The following is a 6,629-nucleotide window of genomic DNA, read 5'->3' as shown; positions in this document are numbered from 1 at the left end:
ATTCCCGCAGTGTCACAGTCACCGCTGTAATCACTTTGGATTTCTGTCTCAAACCTTTAAAAATGTCTCTTCCAGAGGCCTGCTGTGGGACCAGGGCAGCAAAACTTCCACCAACCACTCTGCCAGCCTCACACAGAGCTGTGGTGTATGATAATGAGCGGAAGAACAAGGTCATCTGAGGACAGGAGCATGCTCCAGGAGGGACAGCCTCAGAGTGTGCATTGCCTCCATGAAACCTGCTCTGTCCTCTCCAGAGAGGATGCTCCTGTAGATGTGTCGTCTTCTGATGCCTCCTCCCCTCTGTTAGCTTCCCCCCTTTCCTCCTGCAGTTCTCTCCTAAGTCACTCAGAACTCTCCCCCTGCCCTTCCTCCTCAATCAGGAAGTTTCCTTACTGCTCCCACATGAGAGGCTCATCCTTAGCATCTCATCAGCTCCAGCAGTCTCATGTGCTCCTGTGTGCTTACTGCAGCTTCCCTGGGATGAGCCCAATGCCAGGTTAGGAAGAACAGAATGAGAAAACTGAAGAGAAGGTAAGATTATTAAAGCAAACCAAAAAATGACAACCTAAGATGCAAACATAGCTCACAGCGACATTACTTTTATTTTAGATAATACAGTATGACAGGAGAGAAGCGATTTGTGCCAGCTTGGCTCTGGGCTCTGTCCACTATTGAGCAGTAAGCTTACATTATTGCATTAAGAAGTATTTACTTGGCTCTCTTTGCCTGGTCTTGTCTACAGAAGGAGCCACACTGTCTATAAAAGACTTTGTAGGATGGATGTTCCCTGCAGCAATTAATTTGTGAGTTAGTTTACCTCACCTAAAAATGGTGTGCTCCCCACCTGCCTCCAAGATAACTTATATTTCTAGAGGATTCTCAGTCTCCATGTTTGCTTTGATTCAAACATAACCTTGTTTTTTTTAAAGAATTTATACATTTAGACACACATATTTTAAATTAAAGAATATATAGGCTTAAATTTGCTTTTCAGAAGTAATGGAAAATGCGATTTTGCAGCAGCCTTCTCTATATATTCGTGGAGATAACAATTGGAAGTATTCTGTTTACTGGGAATCAAATATTGAAATTATTATATTAAATATATGATCAGTAAAACCAGCCTGCCCTGGGACGAAACTTAAAAGAACATTTTCTCCTTGTGTAACAAAAGCTGTTTGTCCTCATGGCCTTGTGTTCATGTATACTGAGGTTGGGGAAGACAAATTATTTACATGAGGAGATCTGCTGGTAGGAAAATCTGCTGGAGTTCACTTTGATGCAAACTTGAGGCCCAGAACTGAAAATGACACAAAGGTTCCAGGGTGTAAAGGATATCTCTTTACACCGTGTGAATACATGTCACTATGTTTTGTTTAATAAATAAGCTGACTTGCTAATAGCTGGATGGGTAGTGGTTAGGTGCAACTTTCAGACATGAAGAGGGAGAAGGAAAGAGTTTTGGGGCTGTGAAGAGACACAGAGAGAGGCAAGATGAACTTGCCATGTTGAAAAAAGCAGCCACAACGTAGCAGTGTGTAGATATGAAATAAGGGTTAACTTAAAATATTGTTGTTAGTTAATAGCAGGTCTGAGCTATCAGCCAAACATTTGTAATTAATAAGTCTCTGTGTGGTTATTTGAGAACTGAATGGTGGGACAGAAAAGTCTGCCTATAGTATAGTTCTGAGCTGTGGTGGTATAAAATACTCAGCTTCAGGATATCTTTGGGATGTACCCATGCAACAGATTTATATACCCCAAGAAGGTTGGCAGAACTTTGAAGAAAAAAAAAAAGCTAAGTCCATGTTGGTGAACTGAATGAGTATACTTGCCATAGCAATGAGGAATCTGCATGGATTCTTGCCACAGACACAGGTGGGCACTCCCTGGCTCATGAGTCTAGTGTTGGCATATTGAAGTAGACTCTGGGACAGTGGAGGCTCTGGGGCAGATACGTTTTCTGAATTTTCTTCTTCAGATACTCCAACTGAGTGAACCTCTAGTCTTCCTAAACGTTTGGGCATATTCAGGGGCTTCAAGAAGAAAGTCTGGGTTTTCCAGAGTTGCTCCAGTAATATACCTGTTTTCCATTTTCATGGTCCAGCCTATCTCCAGTTGGTTGTTAACTTGACAGGATCTAGGGTCACCTGGGAGACAAGCCTACACACATACCTGTGAGGTGTTTAGATTAGGCTAGTCTATGGCCTTGCTTGTGATGGACTGTCTTTTTATTGTTTGTATAAACTCCCAAATTTCAGTACTTTATTAACAAAGGTGACAGGTTTTAGAAATAATACTAAAGCAACGTTTTGATTAACACTTGTGCAGTTCAAACAGAGGTTAAAGAGGTTGAGTGAATCATTAACATTGTTAAGTACAGTTCTCTCAGAGATGGTTGCAACAGCTTAGTGTGAGAACGAGCTTAGTTTTATCTTAGAACCATGTTTATAAATAGTGAGAGTGGGGTATCTGTGTATGTGTCCTGTATCTGTGATGGATCATCTTGATGAGGTTAGTCTACCCTAGTTTGCTTTCACTGTCAGCTTGACACAGTCCAGGGGTGTCTGAAGGAGTCTTGATGGGGGAGTTGCCTAAGTCAGAGTCGCCTGTGGGTATGTCCTTAAAGATATTTTCTCTTTTGCCAACTGATGAAGGAGGCGGGGTGACTATCCCACTGTGGGCAGTGCGATCTTTAGGGAGGTAGATAGACCTGGGCTATTAAACTGTAGCTGAAGTCTGGGCATGGTGATGCACATTTATAATCCCAGCACTTGAGAGCCAGAAGCAGGAAGACAACTGTGAGTTCAAGGCCAGCCTGATATGTATATTCATCTTCACAGTGAGAGAAGAGACAGAGAGCTGACTGAGTGCCTGGAAATGAGCCAGTAAGCAGTGTTCTTCTGTGGTCTTTGCTTGAGTTCCTTCAGTGTAGGTAGAGACTGCTTATTCATTCCCAGTCACCAAGACCTGAAATAATCACACAGAAACTATATTAATTACATTACTGTTTGATAAATAGCTTAAGCTTATCTCTAGCTAGCTATTACATCTTAAATTAACCCATTTCTATTATTCTATGCATTGTCACATGACTGTGGCCTACCAATAAAGTTCCAGAGCATCTGTTTCCTTTCACAGCTACATGGCATATCCCTGACTCTGCCTACTTTCTCCTCTGTCTCTGCTTGGAATTTCCTCCTTTGTCTATTCTGCCCCACCAGTAGGCCAAACCAGCTCTATTCATTAACCAATGGTTCACAGCATAAAGATGGGAATCCCACATCATTCCAGGTCTTTATCACTGACTTCCCTCAGTGGCAGACGGTAACATGTAAGATGAATTAATGTCTTCCCACAAGTGGCTTTTGGTGATGGTATTTATCACAGCAAAGAAAATCAAACCAGGACAGTATCTAAACTTTCCAATGTGAATTAGCTTTATTAGGTTAACTGAGGTGGAAACCTGCACCAGTTTGGGGGGCACCATTCTCTGGACTAGGATGTGTGTTTGTGTGTGTGTTTGTGTGTGTATGTGTGTGTGTGTGAGAGAGAGAAAGAGAGAGAGAGAGAGAAACAGACAGAGAGAGAGACAGAGAAAGAGACACACACAGAGAGATTCCATATGTAAGAGAAAGGGCTGAAGACAGTATTTATCATTCTCTTCTAATTATATTGTGGACAATATGACCAACTACTCGAAGCCCCTGCTGCCTTGACTTCCCTGCTGTTATGGGCAGTATCTTAAACTGTGAGAGAGAAAAAAAGCTTCCTTCTCTAAGGTTCTTTAGGCAGAACATTTTGTCACAGCAATAGAAATAATAGCTGAGACAACTCTAAGTGAATCCATCTGCTTTTGCAAACCTCCACCTTGGTGGCGCTAGTTGACCATTGGTGCTTTTCTCCTTTGTTGCTTTTCCAACTCCTGGGTCAATCCGGCTCCTACAAAATTTACTCTTGTGAGTCAGAGTTCACTTTTTAAAATGTAAGTCAGCCTTGATGCTCTACTGCTTTAAAATTCATTCACAATAAAATCTCCAGCTGGGCTAAGAGATGCCACAAGGTTAGACCTTTCCAGTCTCTTATCCTTTCTCGCCTTTTCCATTAACTAAGATACTTTCTGCTTGTGAAACAAGGACGGCCATTCCCACCCAAGTGTCGGCACACCAGTTATTACCTATGCCTGCAGTGCATTTCTCCTGACTTCTGTTTCCTTGGGGAGTCCTCAGGTCCCCCTTCCCACAACACAATAGTTTTATTAATTATTTGAGAATTTCATACAGCACTCGCTGCTCATTCCTTCCAGGTCCACCCTCCTACCCTTGCACTTCCCCCAAAAGAAAAACCAGAAAAAGCCCCACCAAGTCCAATCTGTGTTGCCTGTATACTCACTGTAGCATGGCCATTCTAGTGTCCAGCCCCTTAAAGAAAACTGAGTCCTTCCCCATCCCACTCTGCCAGAAGCCATCAACTGTGAAGAGCTATACTCCAGCATCATTTTCACAGTTTTTAAGAACTCACCAAGTTAAGGCAGCCACTTCTGTATGATTCTTTTCTGGTTACCATTGACTAAAATAGTCACTTATTTTATGGTTTCAGTTTCAGTTATCTGTGGTAAACTGTGGTCCAAATTCTATTAGGTAAAAAGTTGGAGAAACAAGGCAATGAAATCCTAAATCATTTTAGTCTGTTTCACCTAAGATGTGAAACATCCCATGGCCCAGTGTGGCCCAGTAGTGTATCCATGGGGTATATACCTCCTGCTTGCTGATAATTCAGGAGCCATCTCAGCCATCAGATCACTTACTGCAGTATCACAGTGCTTGTGTTCAGACTGGGGATGCTGGCTACTGTATAAAGTACCTTGTTTGTTCCCCAAAGTCATAAAAACAAAAACAGAACCACAAAGGAGGCAGTGTTTGTGTTCAAAATAATTCTTGTTTTCTTGTTTTTTCTTTTCTTTTTTTTTTCTTTTTCTTTTTTTTTTTTTTTTTTTTTTTTTTTTTCTTTTTTTTTTTTTTTTTTTTTTTTTTTTGGTTTTTCAAGATAGGGTTTCTCTGTGGTTTTGGAGCCTGTCCTGGAACTAGCTCTTGTAGACCAGGCTGGTCTCGAACTCACAGAGATCCTCCTGCCCCTGCCTCCCAAGTGCTGGGATTAAAGGCGTGCGCCACCACCGCCCGGCTCTTATTTTTTCTTAATGAGGTCCAAGACAGTAATCCTGACAATTTTACTATACTATATTATTATACTTATTATATTTTAGCATTTTGTACATATTTTTATTTGCTTTAATTAATCTCATATTACAACTAATTCAAAAATGAAGGTTTATTATTTGTTTCTATGCATGTATAGGATCTAGGATGTTCACAGTTTCAAGCTTCAGCTTGGGTCTTGAGAACATATCCCGAGTAAATAATTGAAAATTATTGCATCATCCAATATTTTCTTAGTTATATTTATTTAACTAGCTACCTGTCTATGGCCTCTCTAGTCTAAGATAGCTTGCAGTTTATAGTCTAGCTTAAGGGTGAATGAATGGATAACTGAATGACTGTGTAGCTGTGAATTCATTCTTGTAAGTTTTTCCCAGGACGAAGCTGCAGTTTCTATAGGAATATGGGTTTTGACAATCCTCAGCTTCTAGAAGAAAACCTAGCACATAACAGTCATCTGTTGAATGCCAAATGAATGAGAATGCTGCAATGAATAACTGGAAAAGTGCAGGAGATATGCTTGCATGCGTTTCTTAAGACTATGAAAAAATTCCATCTCACTTGTGATGCAGAAATGTTTTCAGTGCTTTAGTGTTCTCTGGAGGCAGCCAGTGTGCAAAGACTTGGTCCATGGTTCCTTTAATAAAGCAGCCTTCTGAATTGTACTGCACTATTTCTATTTTATAGATGAGCAAACGAGCACAGAAAAAATTACATAAATGCTACTTAAGCCAAAAAAGCAGAATCTCTGATCATTTGATAGTTGTCTTGAAGAGTTACTGTTATTCCAGACCAGTAAAGCATGCCTGTTACAATTAAATATTTTCAGCTAAGGCTCTATGCATTTTGAAAAAATCACCACTATGTTAAAATAAATGATAGAAACCATCCTTTCTTCCTTTTTCTTATTCAGAAGAGAGTGTTAGCTTTTATTTTATTTTGTTTTGTAGAAATGGTTAACAGTAAATAAATAACCAGATTATAAATGATGAAACTTGGGAAGAAGCATGCTAGTGTTCCAGAATATATAGATAATGATGTAGAACGCCTTCCAACTTGGAGAAAGGGAGAGATAGAAAGACATGGCTCTTACTAAAGAACACGGGCCAGGCAGTGGTGGTGTCTTTAATCCCAGCATCCAGGAGGCAGTGGTAGGTGGATCTCTGTGAGTTCGAGGACAGCCTGGCCTACAAGAGCTAGATCCAGGACAAAATCCAAAGCTACAGAGAAACCCTGTCTCGAAAGATAAAAAAAGAAAAAAAAAAGAACATGGAAAAGAGATGGTAGAAACTAATTTATAATCTCTCAGAGAGAAAAACTCAGACATTTTCCTTTGTGAACTGAATTTTGTGCATATTTCATGCACTTAGTTACATTTTCTTTTTTTGTTTTTTTTTTTTTTTTTTTTTTTTT

Source organism: Alexandromys fortis, unplaced genomic scaffold, assembly GCF_014885135.2.
Source record: "Alexandromys fortis isolate MF-2015 unplaced genomic scaffold, M_Fortis_MF-2015_v1.1 scaffold_129, whole genome shotgun sequence".
Taxonomy (NCBI): Eukaryota; Metazoa; Chordata; class Mammalia; order Rodentia; family Cricetidae; genus Alexandromys; species Alexandromys fortis.
This window is presented reverse-complemented; position numbering follows the sequence as displayed.